This window comes from Chlorocebus sabaeus, chromosome 1 (genome assembly GCF_047675955.1).
Source record: "Chlorocebus sabaeus isolate Y175 chromosome 1, mChlSab1.0.hap1, whole genome shotgun sequence".
Lineage (NCBI taxonomy): Eukaryota > Metazoa > Chordata > Mammalia > Primates > Cercopithecidae > Chlorocebus > Chlorocebus sabaeus.
Genome location: NC_132904.1, coordinates 55,190,459 through 55,210,444, shown reverse-complemented (window position 1 = coordinate 55,210,444; position 19,986 = coordinate 55,190,459). Strand labels below are relative to the sequence as shown.

General features: G+C 40.5%; 1 protein-coding gene across 2 annotated transcripts in view; it reads left to right on the top strand.

Moving 5' to 3' along the window:
• The window catches only part of SWAP70 (switching B cell complex subunit SWAP70), an 81,078-nt gene that overhangs the window by 409 nt on the left and 60,683 nt on the right, over positions 1–19,986 (top strand). The gene's annotated exons all lie outside the window — the stretch shown is intronic.

The window sequence follows — 19,986 nt, the reverse complement described above, 5'->3', positions numbered from 1 at the left end:
GGTGTGTTAGTTTCCGCGGGTCTCCCAGGGACTGGGAAAGGTGGAGGGCATAAGGCTGGGTTGAAGTCTGTGAGGGGCAAGTGTGGTTCCTTCTTGGCGTTGGAGAGCGAGGGGCAGAAAGTGGATTCTGAGGCGTCTGAGCCAGCTTACACAACCTTCCCAGAATTTTCCTCTTACTCCAGGAGAGGAAGGGACTTGCCCAGGGTCGCTGGGCAGAACCTTCTGCAGCCCACAGCCTCACACCAGCACTGTCCTCTAAACGGCTAGCTGCCCCGGAGGCTCCCAGGCAGTCCGGAGACGGCAGAAATGCCCCGAAGACCGGCCTCCAGTGTCTTCCTCCTTTGGGAGACTTTTTGACTTGAGAAGACCTCCCGCCCAGCGTCTTTAGGTTTGGAACTAGTGGACCGGGTGTGCTGTGTCCCACAGGGACCTTAGTTCCGGGTGAGGAGGGCTGATCTTTCTGGCACCCTGCAAAAGCGACTGCTTTTTCAGAGTCGTTATTGTGACTGCCAGAGACCCCAGAGTATAGGGCATAAATAAAGGGATGCTTGTAAATTGAGTAACCCCAAGCAGGGAAATTGGCACTCAGCCGGGAGAAATTGGCAGCTTCTTCAAAGTATAAAATATAGAAACGGACAAGAAGAGTTATTCATAGGCATTTAAAAATATACACATTTTAGATCTGAATGTCCGGTTTTCTTAGCCCCTTCTGGGAATAAATTCTGAAGATTGGGTTTGTTTTGTATATTTTTGTACAGTAATCAAGTTCTTGTGAGTAGTGGCTTTTATGCCAGTAGGATTAGCATTCTCCTTGTCTTCCTTTTGCCTCTCCTCTCTTTTTCTCACTGATAGAATCATAGTCTGGAAGGGTCCATGGAGATCATCCACGTAATTTTTATTTTACTTAAAAAAATTAACATACAGTAAAATTGACTTTTGGTGTACAGTTCTATGAATTTCAACATATGTATAGATTCATATAACTATCACCACAACCATGGCTTCCACAGTTCCATCATCCTAAAAAACTCCGTGATGTTGCCCTACCTCCATCTCAGCTGTTGGCAGCCATTGATCTTTTCTAATTGCTATAGTTTTACCTTTTCCGAAGTGCCTTGTAAATGGAGTCGTATAGTTTGTAACTGTTGAAACTGATTTCTTTTACCCAGCATAATGCCTTAGAGATTAATCCATTTTGTTGTGTGTACCAATAATTTTTTAAATTGCTAAGTAATATTCTATTGCATGGATGTATGGTAGTTTTTAGCCATGCATCCTTGAGAATTTGTGTAATTTCACAGTTTAGGGGAGTTATGAGTAGGTCTACATTTTACTTTACTTTTATTTTTACTTTTAACTTACCTATGCCATTTTATTTAAAGTAAGTTTTTAATAAATAGATGTAGCTGTGTCTTTTTTTTTATTCTTTCTGACAATCTCTCTTTTAATTGGCATCTTTAGGCCATTTACATTTAACGTAATTATTGATATGGTTTGATTTAGGGCTACCATTTTATTATAATTTGATTTCTGTTTCTTTTTTTTTCCTCTACTTTTCTTCCATCTTTGGGATTATTTGAATATGCTTCATTTTTTTTTTTTTTTCTCTTTTGGAGACACAGTCTGGCTCTGTTTCCCAGGCTGGAGTGCAGTGGTGTGATCTCAGCTCACTGCAACCTCTGCCTCCTAGGTTCCAGAGATTCTGGTGCCTCAGCCTACCAAGTAGCTGGGATTACAGGTGTGCGTCACCACGCCTAGCTAATTTTTATATTTTTAGTAGAAACGGGGTTTCACCATGTTAGCCAGGCTAGTCTTGAACTCCTGAGCTCAAGGAGTTCTGCCCCCCTTGGTTTCATAAAGTGCTGGGATTACAAGTGTGACTGACTGTGCCTGGCCAATATTCCATTTTAATAGTGAGTTTTTTACTATATTTCTTTGTGTAGGTTTTTTTAGTACTTGCTCTAGGAGTTAGAATATCCATCCCTAACTTTTCATAGTGTACTTAGAGTTAATATTTTGCCACTTTAAGGAGAATGTAGAAAACTTATCACCATATAGGTCCCTTTACCCTCACTTCTTTATGTTGTAATTGTCATATTTATTAATCTACATACATTGAAATCCCCATCAGAAAATATTAAATTTTTTGCTTTCAACCATCATTTCTCTTTTAAAGATCTTAGGAGAAGAAAAGTTTGTTCTTTTTTTCCAGATATTCCCAAATAACCTCTTAATTTTTTTTTTTTTTTTTTCTGTGCGGGAGTCGCACTCTGTCACCCAGGCTAGAGTGCAGTGGTGTGATCTCAGCTCACTGCAACCTCTGCCTCCCGGGTTCAGGCGATTCTCCTGCCTCAGCCTCCCGAGTAGCTGGGACTACAGGCACATGCCACCAAGCCTGGCTAATTTTTGCATTTTTAGGAGAGATGGGGTTTCACCATGTTGACTGGGCTGATCTTGAACTACTGACCTCAGGTGATCCACCCGCCTCGGCCTCTCAAAAGTGTTGGGATTACAGGCGTGAGCCACCATGCCTGGCCTATTTTCACACTTCAAAGCCAATGGTTTTGTCATTTTCTTCTCTTCCAGTTGATGGCATAAATGAGATTTTTTTGGATTACTTTGATTATACTTTATTCACAATTGTCTTTATGGCTGCTTATAGGAAAAGCGTCTTGGCAGAAAGTGATAAATACCAGTTCATAGGTTTCACCCACAGTACGTTGGTAATGCAACTGCGCAGTTGTATTTTGTGTCTCTCTTGTCTGTGTGAGACTTTGGGATTGGTTCAGTTCTGTTCATCTTGCCAGTGTTTGTAGAATTGAAAATATGTAAACATTTTTATTTAGGTCTCCTTTTGTGTTTGACCCTAGTTCTGTGTTCTGTTGGCTGGGAGTAGAGTTTTTGCCTTTATTTGTTGATTGATTGATTCATTCATACAGTAACCTTCTGTAAGTCTACTGTGTGTAAGGTACCATGCTCATTTAATAATAAGGTTAGTATTTTTAGGCTCTTAAGATTATCTCCTTGGAGGAAATGTCAAATAATTGATTTATTAAGCAGCAGACTAATAATTATGTATCCAAAATGATGGTTAAAATGTATTGCTTTGGAAAGCTATGTGGGTATTCTAAAAAATATTTTTGATACTTGCCCTTTTGAGTTATCTTCACAACTTTTGAGACAGAGAATGGATATATTCACGAGATAAGGGATATGGTGGTGAAAGGCAGAGAAAAAAGAAATATGAGTCTTTGCCTTCAAAGAGTTTAAATTTTGGTAGGTAAATTAAAAGACTAAACGACCATTAAAGAAAGCACTCTCTCTCTCCCCAGATGGAGATTGTATTACTCAGACAATTACTGATCCTTAAAAAACATAAAGTCTGGTGGTAAAGAAAAGAAACAGAAATATTGGGTAGAAGATACTGAGTGTGACAGAAGATATGGGGCCATGAGATTTTAAAGGAAGAGGCGATTTCTTCTCACTGGTGCGATTGCTTTATGAAAAAAGCTTCTTTGAAATGAACTCTGAAGGAAGTTAGGATGTGATTATGTAGGAATGGGGAAGATTAAGCCCGTTCTATTAATTAATTAATTACTTAGTTTTTTGAGATGGAGTCTTGCTCTGTTGACCAGGGTGGAGTACAGTGGCAACCTCCATCTCCCTGGTTCAAGCGATTCTTCTGCTTCAGCTTCCCGAGTAGCTTGGACTACAGGTGTGCACCACCATGTCTAGCTAATTTTTGTATTTTTAGTGGAGACAGAGTTTCACCATGTTGGCCAGGCTGGTCTCAAACTCCTGACCTCAAGTGATCCACCTGCCTCGGTCTCCCAAAGTGCTGGGATTACAGGCATGAGTGACCACGCCTGGCCTAATTTATTTATTTAATGGATATTTATTGATTGCTGTTATCCCTAGGGGACACTGAACTACTGCAAGAGACAGGAATGAATCAGGTCTTTAAGGGGACTTCTGTGTAACTTATTTTGATTGTAGTGTAGAACATACACATGTGTGTTCCTGTGTGTGTATGAGAGAGAATTATTGCTGGTGATAAAGCTATAGAAATAGATTGGGGTTAATGCATAGAAAGCTTTGATTGCCAGACAAATTAGGTAGATGCCAGGGGCCCCCCAGGTTTTCAGAGGATGAGGAGTTGTGATCAGAATTGCACTTTAGAAAGTTACTTGCCAGGCGCGATGGCTCACACCTGTAATCCCAGCACTTTTGGAGGCTGAGGTGAGTGGATCACCTGAGGTCAGGAGTTTCAAGACCAGTGTGGCCAGTGTGGCGAAACCCTGTCTCTACTAAAAATATAAAAATTAGCTGGGTGTGGTAGCATGCACCTGTAGTCCCAGCTACTTGGGAGCTGAGGCAGGAGAATCGCTTGAACCTGGGAGGCAGAGGTTGCAGTGAGCCGATATTGCACCACTGTACTCCAGCTTGGGTGACATAGCAGAAGTGCTGGCTAGAGTGAATTGGGAAGATAAGAGAAACCATTGCAATAGCCCCAATAAGAGGTAATAGGGACTAGAGACAATGAAGGTGGACAAGAGGGAAATGGTGGGTCAAGGTATGAGCCTTGACCCATGATCCCATGATTGGGTGGGAGGAGGACGGGAAAGGACAGATTCAGAAATGTCTCAAATGTCAACTGCAGTTGACCAAATATATAGTAGTGGTTTTTATTTTTTTTAATAATGGTTTTTAAGAGAAGTGTGTTTTAATAGAAATGGAAAAGCCATGAGAAGGAACTGTTTGTGCAATGATACAGTTTTGAACATGAAAACTTTTGTTTATTTATTTGTTTTTTTGAGGTCCTTGATGGGTGTATGTTCAGCTGGAGATGATACTCCTGGGAAGTGTGGGGTTGTCAGTAAGGAATTTGGTAGTTGAAGCTTGGAAAAAGAGGAGAAGAGAACCATCGACAGTCTTGGGGAATGGCTATAGTAGATGGTGAAAGGAACAAGAAAACCAGAGGACCGGAAATCAGAGATAAGAACCCCTTTGGGGCAATGTTGGAGCTGAGGAAGAAGAGTTTTAAGGAAAACATGGTCTCATACCTTTGAAAGTTAATTTTGTTTTATATATATATACACACATATATATAGGAGACTGTAAAGTAATCAGGTTGGTTCTTCCTTTCCATGTGTCATAAACTTCATATTTCTTCTCTAAAGAGAAGTTATGAAAAGCTTGGAATATTGACATCATCTTTGGAATACATATATTTTTTACTTATTTTAAAATTATTTATTTATTTTGAGACAGGGTTACACTCTGTCACTCAGGCTGGAGTGCAATGGCATGATCATAGCTCACCATACCCATGACCTCCATGCTGAAGCGATCCTCCCACCTCAGCTTCCTGAGTAGCTGGGATTACAGGTGTATGCCACCACACCTGGCGAATTTTTTTTGTTTGTTTGTTTTGTTTTTTGTAGAGACAGGGTCTCACTTTGCTGCTTAGACTGGTCTTAAACTCCTGGACTCGAGCAATCCGTCCATTCACCTATAAGTGTTAGGATTACAGATATGAGCCCCCACATCCAGCCTGTATTTTTCTTTTTTAAGAATATTACTTTGTAGAATGGTATTCATTTAGATAAATGTGCTTGAGTCAATGCTATAATTGGTAAATATTGGCCTTGAGGGCCTCCGGTGTAGTACAGACAAAGCTTATTTATATACTGAATTTTTAACAAATAGCATATTATTAAGTAAAAGAAAAATTATCCAAATAAAATTTGAAACAAAATCTGTAGAAAAATTAACAGTGTAATTAGATATCATTTTAATATTATGTCAGTGGAAACAACACGCAAACTGTTTTTTTCTCTGCTCTCACACCACAATAACAATCAACACAGAAGATTTCTGGTGACCAAATGTGTGGAGGTTTCTCCCCACACACCAAGTAAACAATCAGTTCTGCAGTGGACACCAGTTGGGTATCCTCCAGTTCAGTTCCAACACTATCTAGCTGGAGACAGTGTCAGATACCACAGAGTGTCAGATCCCACAGATTGAGGGCTCAGTCCCACAAGACCGTCCCCTTCCTTCCTACCAGTTGCAAATCTGGGCTTCTGGAACTTCTGATGGACCAGCTTCGAGTTGGGGTCTTCGTGACCCTGTCTTTGGGTTCAGTTACTTTGCTAGAGTGGCTCATAGAACTCAGGGCGACATGTTTATTGATTTATTACAGAAGATATTTTAAAGGATACAAATAGACAGATGAAGAGAGACACAGGGTGAGGAACTTCTCATGGAGTTTGGGTGCACTGCCTTCCTGGTACATGAATGAGTTCTCATTAACCTTCCTTTAAGTCTCCACATGTTCAGCTCTCTGGGAGCTCCTCAGACCCTGTCCTCTTGGGTCTCTTATGGAGACTTTATTGGATAGTCGTGATTAAAGTACAGACAACCATGTAGGAATGTGATTAGACAAAAAGGGTATGATCTAATATTAATAGACTGAGTGGGAAAGTCCAGCAAGGATTGTCTGTTCAGATTCTTCTTGGTCTCTCTGTGCAGCCTTCCTTCCACAAGGGTGTGGGGGAGGACCCCTTCTGAAATGAAGGTCTTGTGGCCTACAATTAGACAAGGAAGGTCAGAGACTTTCTTTATGACCAGCTCCAAGATAGAAGGGTTGGGGGAGATGAGATTATATTTTTAGTTTCTACGGCCTGCCTTGGGGAGAAAAAGGAGCAGGCGAAGAAAGGACAGAAGGTTAGAGAGAGAGAGAGAGATCTATTTTTTTTTTTTCTTCCTTCCTTCCTCCCTCCCTTCCTCCCTCCCTCCCTCCCTCCCTCCCTCCGATTCTCCTACCTCAGCCTCCCAAGTAGCTGGGATTACAGGTGTACGCCACCATATCCAGCTAAGTTTTGTATTTTTTAGTAGAGACCGAGTTTCGCCACATTGGCCAGGCTGGTCTCAAACTCCTGACCTCAAGTGATCCGCCCGCCTTGGCCTCCCAAAGTGCTGGGATTACAGGTGTGAGCCACCACACCCGGCTGAGATTCTGTTTTCTGAGACCTGCTTCTGAGGCCTAAAGTACCCCAACATTATAACAAGGGCTATGGCATTATGACCCAGGGACCATGGATGAAAACCTATGTATATTTCTCTCTATATATCTCTTGTCTCATAATATCACATGTTGCAAACAGACTTTTGTCAGACTTATCAATAAAATTGAACTATAGAACACAGATTTAAACCCTTGGGAAGCTGGGTGCAGTGGCTCATGACTATAATCCCAGAACTTTGGGAAGCAGAGGCAGGAGGATTACTTGAAGCCAGGAGTTTGGAAACCACCTGGAAAATATAGTGAGACTTTGTCTCTACAAAAAATTAAAAAACTAGCTGGACATGGTGGTGGGCACTTGTGGTCCCAGCTACTCGGGAAGAGGAGGTTTCAGTGAGCTGAGATAGTGCCACTGTATTGCAGCCTGGGTGACAGAGCAAGACTTTGTCTCAAAAATAAATAAATAGGTCAGGCGCGGTGGCTCACACCTGTAATCCCAGCACTTTGGGAGGCCGAGGCGGGCAGATCATGAGGTCAGGAGATCAAGACCATCTTGGCTAACACAGTGAAACCCCGTCTATACCAAAAATAAAAAAAAGAAATTAGCTGGGTGTTGTGGCGGGCGCATGTAGTCCCAGCTACTCAGGAGGCCGAGGCAGGAGAATGGCATGAACCTGGGAGGCGGAGCTTGCAGTGAGCCGAGATACTGCCACTGCACTCCAGCCTGGGCAACAGAGCAAGATTCCGTCTCAAAAAAAAAAAAAAAAATTGAAATTAAAAAAAATAGAAGCCATTCCTAGTCCGGGTGCAGTGGCTCATGCCTGTAATACTAGCACTTTTGGAGGTTGAGGCGAGTGGATCACTTGAGCCCAGGAGTTTGAGATCAGCCTGTGCAACATAGTAAGACCCTATCTCTACAATAAATTAATAGAGTTAGAGAGGTATGGTGGCACATGCCTGTAGTCCAAGCTCCTTCTGTAGCTGAGACAGGAGATGGCCTGAGCTCAGGAGATGGAGGCTGGAGTGAGCTCTGATCGTGCCACTGCACTCCAGCCTGGAAAACAGAGTGAGACTCTGTATCCAAAGAAAAAGAGAGAGAGAGAGAGAGAGAGAGAGAGAGAGAGAGACAGGGAGGGAGGGAGGGAGAAGAGGGAGGGAGGGAAAGGGAGAAAGAAAGACCTCTTATGACTTACATAAACTACAATAGAAACAGATGTTTGCTGGTTGTCTAGTCACAGTAATGTTTTCTTGTTAAAACAACTTTTATATTTTATATATTTTACATATATTTATAGCCATAAATAAGGTCATTGCAGGTCAGTAGGTTTTCTCAAATCTTTAAGCCCTCCTCCGCACACCACCCTCCTCCCCAAAAAGGAAACCACTTCTGTCTGCTTCCCTTTACTTACCTTGATTTTTTTTCTCCTTCCTTCTCCCACATTCCCTGTAATCTCATTGGGTATCTTCCTGGCAATCTGTGCACCTTCTACAGGGGAGCTCTGTCTCTCTGGCTCCAGTTGTTAAGTTTTCTGGCTCCCCCGTGAGTTGAGGGTACGCAGGCCTTCTTCCGCACACTCATTCTGTGCACCGTCATAGAAGTCATCAGCTCTGTTAACTTAATTCGCAATTGGATTGTTAAAAGACAACTGATTGTCATGTTGATTTGGTATTACTTTGTTTTTCAGGCGGAACTACCGAGCAACACTAAGTGATTGTTTTGAGCTTTTTCTTAAGCAAAGATTTACTTGCTTTTCAGCAGCTGAAGTAGATAGCAATAAGCTAATAGTGGGGAAACAGTATTCCAGAAACACATTTTCTACTTGCTTTTAAACTTGTATTCATGAATAGTCCTTTCTTAGAACAAACTGTATAGTTTAAGACTATATTATTTGTTTTGATTGCAATTTTAGTATATTCTGTGATAACTGATGGGAGAATGAAAACTGTATTGAGAGAGAAGGAAACTTTTCTTTATATCTATAGGAAGGTGCATATAGGTAGCTGAGTAAATGTAGTTGAATTGAATGTTAGACTTTTTTTTCCACCATTTTTTCCCCTTGGTTTGGTTTTGGTGCTCTTCTTTTGTTTGTACAGGCTGTCCCTTGGTATCCTTGGGGGACTGGTTCCAGGACTCCCTGCAGATACCAAAATCCTAGGACGCTGAAGACTCTTATATAAAATGGCATAGTATTTGCATATAACCTATGTACATCTTTCTTTATATTTTTAATTATCTCTAGATTACTTATAATACCTAATGCAATATAAATGCTATGTAAATAGTTGTTAAGTTACATTGTTTATGGAATAAAAACAGGAAGAAAAGTTTGCCCATGTTAAGTACAGATGCAGTTTTTAAGGGGAATGTTTTCAGTCCACACTTGCTTGAATCCACAGATGCAGAACCCAGGAATACGGAGGGCCAACTGTATTTCTTCTTCTTCTTTTTTTTAATGAGAGCTATTCGTATATGGATTCTATACTCTCTGATAATAATAAACCTTTTTAATGTGGCACCTGAAACAGAGATTGTTACTTTTAAATTATGGTATAAATTTTCAGAAGTCATAATGGAAATAGGAATAGGGCATCTTATTTGAAGTAGAAGCAATAATTGTTTCTCCTCTACTGGTGCTAAAAATTTTTTAAAAACTTTTTTAGAAATTTCAGTGGTCTTGCTGAAAGATGCTAAATCTCCAGTGTTACTTAGAAATACAGTACATGTAATTCTAATAAAATAAGAAAGGTTATTATTTAAACATGTATATTAAAAAGAAACTTTTTGAATATCTCATATAGACACATATAAAAGTTATAAAATTCTAAAGGGTATTTACAAAAGTGAAAAGTAAGTTTTCCTTAACCCTCGGCCCACATTAGTCCCCTGTTCTGGAGGTAACCATTATTTCTAACTTCTTCTGTTCCGAGATCAAAATGAAGCTTAAAATTAATATCCTTATTTAGTAAATGTTTTCCTCTTAAATATAGCAGAATCTAGTGATATTTTTTGCAACCTCTGTTATAGCTTTACTTTGCAATTATGGTTGCAGGGTGAATTACATGTCAGTGCTGGAAATGTCTCGAAATGAACTCATTGGCTGTGAATTTTTATCCTGTTGTTTTTAGAAATAGAGCTTTTAAAAAATTTATTGTAGCTTTTTGAAATAAAATAATTTACAACTCTGGTGTAGATCTAAATGAAAAGAATTTTGACGAACAACATGGGTAGTTTAAATCTTTATTATTTTCTCAGTGATAGATTTTCAACTAAAATCTCTTTTTTAGTTTTTTTTAATATTTTGCCTCACAGTTGGTTTAGATATCTTATGAATCATACCATATTTTCTGTTCCCATGTAGACATTTAGCCTCAAAAAATTTTAACCTTGCTAGTTACAAAGGTAATTCAGCCAGGCCATTGGTAAGTTGAAAATATAAAGGAAGCAAATTATGAGACAGGGTTTTTATTTGTGGAACACAATATACAAATGTAGTTAATTCTTTTGTGAACTTGGCATGTATAATATTCCCTCCCTAATCTTTTGTATTATGTTTCTGTTAATCTCTATGGTAAAAGGTTCTCTTGAGGAACAAAAACAATCAATTTTTAAAATGGGGTTGGGGATCAGAGTCTTGAGTGAGCCTATTAAAGTGCTGGGATTACAGGAGTGAGCCACTGCACCCAGCCTAGTCTTCGTAAATATTTTTTGTGTAGCTATCACCAAAATAAAATAGTAAAGACGACTCTAAATAAAGAGAAAATTAGACATTTAGAAATCTTAAAATAGGATAATGAATGTTGGATTATTTCTAGTTTCTATTCCTTACTTGTTAGAAACTTTTCAGTGAGATAACTTGGACATTTTTGTGTTTTTTTTTTTCTTTTTTTGAAATACATGTACTTTTATTGAAAATAGCATGTAAACGGTGAGGTGCTTTTTTTTTTGGTATTTGACCTTCCATCTTAATATTAATAGTCAGTACATTTCTGATCTTATGACTCAGAGTTCTAAACCTCTCTGATCCCCATTTTGTATTTCCTTTGGGGTCTCATCACGGTCCCAGAGGTACATAGTAACAAAGCTAGAGACAGAAGAGGCTTTGGGCAACCTTCTCCCATGTACTCAGCATGCCATCACTCAATAGATATTTCTCATTCTTTCCCACCATGAGGGTTATAGAACCTTAGTCCTGTCAGTGGTGATTATTGATTATTAGCACATTAGCACTCTCACTCGCTTCCTTAGTCCCTTTTAGGCATGTCCTTGTTCCCCTCCCACAACGCAAGCCTAAGGTAGATCCTTGTCTCAGCTTCCTTTTTCTTCCCCAAGGCTGCATTTCATAAAACTATTTTTCCTGCTCTCCCTTCTGCTTTATTTCCTTCTTCTCATCCCACCTTCGTGTTCCTTTTTTTTAAACTCAAAATCTGTGTCAAAAACTGTAGTTTTCAGCAGTTGAGGGAGAGATATTTAAATGGAAATCTGTATGTATACTTGAATTTCATATAAGGAGATCTTGCGGTTAAGGAGAGATTTCTGCAATATTAGAAAAACTAAGTTTTTGATCTTAAGACTCTTCTGTTTTGTATACCTTTTGCTTCTCCCTATACCTGTAAAGGAATAATTAGCTTTACAACATTTGTTTTGAAGGAGGAGAATGGTATTATGTGGGCATGGTGTATCAGCTGGAAGTGACACTAGTTAGGATGAAAGTTGTTCTGGTCGTATGGACAGTGTTGGAAGGTATTACTTTCCACTGGATAGACAGCTGTGGGAGGATGGGGCACTGTCTGCCTTGGCAGGCAGCACATCCCCATCAATTCTTTCAGTTCCTAGGGTAATGGATACTCAGCTAGCTGGCTGTTACCCTGAAATTTAGCCTTCTAACTGAATCTTGTAGCTTGATGAGCAACTGACTCCAGTCTCAGTGATCGTCTTCAGTGATGATTTGAGAAACAGTGTTAGGTAATAGGACACCAGACGATTAGTAGATCAGACTACATTGGAATTCTGAGGTCCTTTACCTGCGTGACTTTGGGAAGCTTACTTTGCTTTTTATTGTTTTTATTTTTATTTATTTATTTTTGAGACGGAGTCTTGCTCTGTTGCCCAGGCTGGAGTGCAGTGGCGCGATCTTGGCTCACTGAAAGCTCTGCCTCCCAGGTTCACGCCATTCTTCTGCCTCAGCCTCCCGAGTGGCTGGGACGTAGGTGGCTGCCACCACGCACGGCTAATTTCTTTGTATTTTTAGTAGAGATGGGGTTTCACCATGTTAGCCAGGATGGTCTTGATCTCCTGACCTCGTGATCCGCTCTCCTTGGCCTCCCAAAGTGCTGGGATTACAGGCGTGCGCCACTGCACCTGGCCTGCTTTTTATATTTTAAGATTATAATAGAGCTCACAACCTTTATATGTGACAGCAGAAATTCTGTCTTATTTTCTACCAAACACTGATGTTGAAGAAAATTAATGTATAAAACATTACATGAGTTTGAAGGTTTCAGTCTACTGAACACTTTTTGTTAGGCACCCTGGGGAAGAAAAAAACATGCAGCCTTGTCCCTTATGTTCAGGGTTGTGTGATGTAGTCAAGAAGACAATACGTGAAATGACCACAATGATGCAATATATAAGCAAATTCTAGAGAGTGTAGAAGATGACCACTGTAAGCTGTGTCATCCATTGTTAGCCAATAGCCACGTTTGGCTGTTGATTGCTTGACAAGTCGTGAGCCTGAGTTGAAATGTACTTTAAGTATAAAATATACATTGGATTTCAAAGACTTAGTACCAGAACAAGAGTAACATCTTGTTATTTATTTATTTATTTGAGATGGAGTTTTGCTGTTGTTGCCCAGGCTGGAGTGCAATGGCACGATCTTGGATCACTTCAACCTCCGCCTCCTGAGTTCAAGTGATTCTCCTGCCTCAGCCTCCAGAATAACTGGGATTACACGTGCCCGCCACCATGCCTGGATAATTTTTGTGTTTTCAGTAGAGACAGGGTTTCACCATGTTGGCCAGGCTGGTCTCGAACCCTGACTTCAGGTGATCCACCCGCCTTGGCCTCCCGAAGTGCTGGGATTGCAGGCATGATTTTTAAAAATACTGATTACATGTTTAAATTACAATATTTTGGATATAGTATTTAAGTTAATATTGCCTATTCCCTTTTACTTTTTTTAAAATGTGGCTTTAAACATCCTAAACTTCATATGTGGTTTGCAGTATATTTCCATTGGCCAGAACTGCTGTAGAAGTTCAGGGCAAATAGAGAAAAGGATATAGACAGTTGCAGACAGTTTCATGAAGGAGATAGAACTTCAGCTATTTCTTGAGGGAATGGTGAATGTTGAGGGTGATCTGGCTGTGACATCTGTCACCCCATTGATCACCAGGGTTGATTTCACTGATCTGACTGGCTAGGTGGTTGTCCCCTTCCTCCCTCATCACTCCATGCGCATCCCTCCCAGTGCTGTGTGCTCAGTCAAAGAGAATGACCATCCTTGATAGAGGAGGACCGGTCTTTGGTCAAGGGTATATGAGTAGCTGTGCTCCCCTGCTAGAACCTCCAGACAAACTCTCAAGGTCTTGAGAGAATGGAGCAAATCTTGTCCAGTATAATTGCAGAAAGGTGACAAATATGGTGGTAGCACTGTAAATTAAGAGCAAGAGCCTCAACTTGGAGTATTTGAGCAGAAAGGAAATACTGTGAGTGGAGTGGAAGGTTTGTTTTGATGCATAGTGGAGAATTAGGATTTAAAGAGAGATGGGGCTACATTTTAGATGTCATTGAATGTTTTTGCACAGAATAGATGGCTAATGTATGTTTATTGAGTGACAGTCTGTGTTAGAATTAGTTCAGAATTGACCCTGTAAAGAGGGTAAGTCATTTAAAGTTTTTAGGTAGATAAATGGCAGAGATACGGTTTTAAAATTATTCTGATGATGTGGGTGTGATGATTAAAGATGAGAGGCTGGAGATTGGGGGACTTGTTAGTGGGGTGTTATGAAGTCTGGGTAAGTTGGTGAGTATGGGACAGGAGTGGTGGCTATGGAAATTAAAACAGATATGTACCCTCCCCTTATAGAGCTTAAAATCTTGTGAGTGATACAGATGAGCAAACTGGCAACTCAAATACAGTGAGATACAGAAGGCAGAATGCAGAGGAAGGGAACCTGTTTAGCTTGGGGTAAGGACATGAGGAGTTAGCTCAGAGAATGCTTCCTAGAGGAGGAGACATTTGTCACTAACTTGAAAAGGATGTGTGAAATTCCTCTGTAAGAATACTATGATGAAAGATTCAGAAAGTAAAACCTTTAGAGGAACATGAAAAGTGTTAAGAGAGAATGCAGTTGCGGAGTAAGGAGAGTTACCTGTACTCCATTACTTGTGTGATCATGGGAAGTCACCTCTCTTTGCTGAGCTTTAGTTTTCTCATTTGTAAAATGTAGGGTAGCAGACACACTCTTTGAGGTTTAGCCTTCTAACTAAACCTTGTAGCTTGATGTGTTTACCATGGTTATATCCTGAGGAGTGGTTGCTCTTTGTCAGGGCCTGAGAGGGGAGAATGGGACCTTGTACTGGGAGGTGAGGGGAGGAGCCTTGTTTCCCCAGCCTCACATTCTCTGCTTGGTTAGCCTGAAGGTGACAGAGCCGCTCATGCAGTAGAGACAGGAGTTGGCATTGGCTGGGGCTGAATTAGATCCAGAAGGTGGACAAACTGTATGAAAAAGAGATTTAAGAAGAGACCATAGTTTTATTAAGGCAATGGTGATACCAAAGTCAGAATCAGGGTGGCAAACCTATTTTGGGGAGAAAGGTGATGAGATCTCATTTGGATCTTTTGGACGAGAGGCAGATTTAGAATAGAAATCTCTAGTATTGTTTAGTGATATAAACCAGAGCTTATTGGAGAGGTCAAGAGCAGAAAGAGATCTGTGAATCATTTGGATAGAGATGACTTAAGGTTGTCAGAATGAAAGCATTTTCCTTTTTTCTTTTTATACATTTTTTAAATTTATAAAATATAAAATTTAAAAAAATTTAATTAAGTCTTTTGATTCATAAATACAGAATTGTCTTTTTATTTATTTATTTATTTATTTATTTATTTATTTATTTATGAGACAGGATCTTCCTCTGTTGCCCAGTGCAGTGACACAATTCTCGGCTCACTGCAACCTCCGCCTCCCGGGTTCAAGTGATTCTTGTGCCCCAGCCTCCCAAGTAGCTGGGATTACAGGTGTGTGCCACCCCACCTAGCTAATTTTTATGTTTTTAGTAGATACGAGGTTTTGCCATGTTGGCAGGCTGGTCTTGAACTCCTGGCCTCAAGTGATCACCTGCCTTGGCCTCCCAAAGTGCTGGGATTACAAGTGTGAGCCACTGTACCTGGCCAACAGCACTTTCCAAGAAGAAATTAAAGAAGAACTCAGCGTTGAAAATTGACCTTTGGGAAATGACCAGATTGGGAGAATGAGGGATGATGGATGTGACTGCATAAAGGCACCTTTGAAGAACTTAGAAACTATTCTGTCTGGGTTGGGCGTGCTGGCGCATGCCTGTAATTCCAGCACTTGGGAGACTGAGACAGGTGGATGGCTTGAGCTCAGGAGTTTGAGACCAGCCTGGACAACATGATGAAACCTGTTTCTACAAAAAACAGAAAAATTAGCTGGGTGTCATGGCAGGTGCCTGTAGTCCCAGCTGCTGGGGGTGAGGGGTGGGGGATGGTGGCTGAGGTGGGAGAATTGCTTGAGCCCAGGAGGTTGAGGCTGTGGTGAGCCTGGATCAAGCTACTGCACTCCAGCCTGAGTAACAGAGCAAGACCCTGTCTCAAAAAAAAAAAAAAAAAAAAAGAAAGAAAGAAAAGAAAATGGTATGTCAGGGACCAAAAACGTCTAAGAGGAGGGGGGGTGATTCAGACTGCCAACTGCCAGACCTTTGGGAGAGTGACTTGGCCAGAAGGTACCTGTCCCAGCATGGGTTCTCCAGGAAGCCAATGCTAAGACAGTGTTAGGAATACAAAAGTATTATTCCTCTGTGGGGTGGGAGAGAGAAAATGAAATTGGGCAAAGGAACTGTCAAACCATCATATGGATTTGGCAAAACCGGGAGCTCTGAAGCAAAGATTACCCCTTATGGGACTCCCACATTGAGGAAAAGTGATCCTACCGCCCCACTCTGTCACTGGGACCCTGAAAGTAGCTGGAGGCTGTCAGCTTAACACAGTCCTTGTAGCTGGGTAGCAGTTACCTTCTTGAGGGGACATCTGAGTGGTGCATCTCTGTGTCTACTTCAGAATCCATTTAGAAAAGCAATTTCAAGCGATTGATAGGGATAGAAGTCATATTATGAGGACCATGCGGGGTCAGGTAGGTGAGAAGGTGGGGCAGCTGAGGGAAACCTCACATTTGTGATTTTTTTTCATTCTTTTATTTTTAATTTTATTTTACATATTTTCGATTTCTATATATTTTAATGACTTCAGATTTGTGATCTTTCTTAAATTAAAAAATTTTTCTTTTTGAGACAGGGTCTTGCACTGTCACCCAGGCTGGAGTGCATCATGGTTCACTGCAACCTTGAACTCCTAGGCTCAAGTGGTCCTCCCACCTCAACCTGCTGAGCAGTTGGGATTACAGGTGTGCACCACCATGCCTTGCTAAGTTTTGTATTTTTCATAGAGACAGGGTCTTGTTATGTTGCCCGGGCTGGTTGCAAACTCCTGACCTCAAGTGATCCTCCTGCCTCAGCCTCCCAGTGTTGAGATTACGGGCATGAGCCACTGCATCCAGCCAGATTTGTGATCTTTTTCACCACCTGAGTGCACACTGTGACGTCACATTTTCTCTTGGAGATGAATGTACTAAATTAAACTTCCAAGGAAGGTGATAGTCAAGGAGTCACAACTCAGAGCCCCCTCTTCTGTTATAGAGCCTTCTCTCACACATGCTTGTTAATTCTTATTGTGTCCTTTTCTCAGAAGTCTGTACTTGAATTTTAAAGAACTGGACTTCTCTACTAGATCTCAGGCCAGATGAGTTACACTTGACTAGTTCTGGTGGTGTTAAGAACTAATGGAGGCATTGTTTTTCACTCTGAAAGTGATCTGATCTAGAGATTCCAATTAAAAATTCTTCTAGAAACATGGTAGTATAGTAAAATAAATGCAGAGACCCAGATCTAGATGAAGATGGTAGAGTAGCAAAATGAAATTTAAAAAAAGAAAAAAAATCTTGGAAATTCTTAAATGGGACTAATTTAGCAAACATTTGTTGAACAGCTCTCTCATTAGGTACTTCATTAGGTTTTGGTATTGCACAGATGGCTAAAATACATGTTGCACAGATAGCTAAAATATAGACCCTCTCTTTAAGGAACTTACAGAGTAGTGAGAAAGATAAAGAAGCTTGCTGGAGTTAAATCTTCTCACAAATGGTTTACCTTCTTAAAAGACATTTGTGCAATATTTTATTAAGGGGCTGGACTCTCAGGAGGCTGTCCCAAATTGGGGGACTTTGTTGCCCATTAGGGTGACTTTTTTTTTTGGGATGGAGTCTCGCACTGTGCCCAGGCTGGAGTGCAGTAGCACCATCTTGGCCTGCTGCAACCTCCATAGGGTGGCTTTTTAAAGGGGCATGGGAAAGCATGCTTTGTGGATGACTCACATGAGTTAATTTTATCAACTTCATAGTTCTGCAATGATCTTTTCATTTTCTAATTTTACTGGTGTTTTCTGGCAGGAGCCCTGTTTTCGCTTATTCCTGATGCTGCAGCAAAATACCACAGACTAGGTAATTTATAAATAATATAAATTTATTTATCACAGTTCTGGATACTAGAAAGACCAGGATCAAGATGCTGGCAGATTGAGTGTGTCTGGTGATGGCTTGCTGTCTGCTTCCAAGATGGTTCTTTGTTGCTGTATCCTCATGTGGCAGAAGGGCAAAAGAGACTAGGGAACTCCCTCCCTTCAACCTCTTTTATAAGGTCATTGATCCCATTTGCAAGAGTTCTGCTCTCTTGACTTAATCAGCACATAAAGGCTTCACCTCTTTTTTATTTTGAGATGGAGTCTCGCTCTGTCACCAGGCTGGAGTGCAGTGGCGTGATCTCGGCTCACTGCAACCTCCGACTCCCTGGTTCAAGCGATTCTCCTGTCTCAGCCTCCCAAGTAGCTGGGACTGCAAGCACACACTACCACGCCTGGCTAAGTTTTGTATTTTTAGTAGAGATGGGGTTTCACCATGTTGGCCAGGATGGCCTTGATCTCCTGACCTTGTGATCCGCCCACCTTGGCCTCCCAAAGTGCTGGGATTACAGGCATGAGCCACCGCTCCCGGCGAGGCCTCACCTCTTAATACTGACACATTGGAGATTATGTTTCAACATATGAATTTTAGGGGACACATTCAGACCATAGCAAGCCCTCAGCCCTACTTAATTTTTAAATTTTGTATTTAAAATATATAAAATATATAAAATATAAAAGCTTCATTTTCTGATTAAAAGGTAATACATAGAATACTCAATGTATTAAAGTACAGAGTCCAAGGTAAACCACTCAAATTCTACCACTAGAGGAAGTTGCAATTAATTTTTCAGTGAATATCTTTCTTATATATCTCTTTCTCCCTTTCCCTGTCATGCACACACATGCATATACACATGTGTAAATACACAGACATATATGTCCTTTTGTGTAAATAGGGTCATATTCTGTGTCCTTTCATATCCTCTTTTCTTTCTTATTTATTTATTTATATTTTTTTGGGAGACAGGTTCTCGCTCGGTTGCCAGGGCTGGAGTACAGTGGTGCTATCACGGCTCACTGCAGCCTCAACCTCCTGGCCTCATTTGATTCTCCTACCTCAGCCTCCCTAGTAGCTAGGACCACAGGCGCACACTACCCCCTTCAGCTAACTTTTGTATTTTTTGTAGAGACAGGGTCTTACTTTGTTGCCCAGGCTGGTCTTGAACTCCTGGGCTCAAGTGATCCTCCTCCCTTGACCTCCGTAAGTGCTGGGTTTACAGGTGTGAGCCACACAGTGCCGAGCCTGTAGTCTCTTTTCTTAAGCATTGTGTTAGGGTCATCTTTCTGTATCAATGCATATAGATAACAGACACCATCCTTTATAATGACTGTGAACTATTTCATTGTGTTGATGCATCATTCTTTAACCATTTCCTGTTCACAGGTATTGGAGATGTTTTAAATGTTTTTAACCCAGGATATTGCTATACATTGTACAATGAGTAGGTTACCTGCCCTGTCCCCCCAAAAAATAATTATTCAGCCCAAAATGTTAGTAGTACTGAGGTTGAGAAAACCTGCCCTGTACCTTCTGCAGTGTTGGATATTGGTAGTCTTTACTCCCTTATAGCTCATCAAACACCAGGTATTATTACTTAGGCAAAAAGTAATAGCTCTTTTAATGTGCATTCTTTTGATTACTAGCAAGATAAAGCATCTTTTCCTATATTTTATTTACCTATTTTTGAAGTAAAAGGTGGGGTTTAATCTTTAGTTATATGATACTGCAAGCTACGAAATTCCATGTAGAAACAAGGAACCCATTCAGAGGACAAGCTTCATACAGTATGTACAGTTTGGAACTGTTCAAGTATAGTTTCCTTGTAAAAAGTATCACAATAACAAACCACATTTAAAGGAGTTCTTAGTAGAGAAACAGTAAGAAAAGTTATACCAAATATAATACACAGCGAACAGCATTACACCGCCTTAGCCATTCAGTCTAGAAGTTAAAGGTCCCCGGAGTTCCACCCCAACTTGAAAGGTATCCTCTTTTATTAGTGATTAGTTTCTTTTGTGAATTTTCTATTCATGCCCACAAGAATGATTTGAATATTGGAGCTATTTACCTTATTTGTTTGTTTATGGTTTCTTTCTTTTTAAAAGAAAATGTAAGCATTTTTATGTGGTCAAATTTACCGG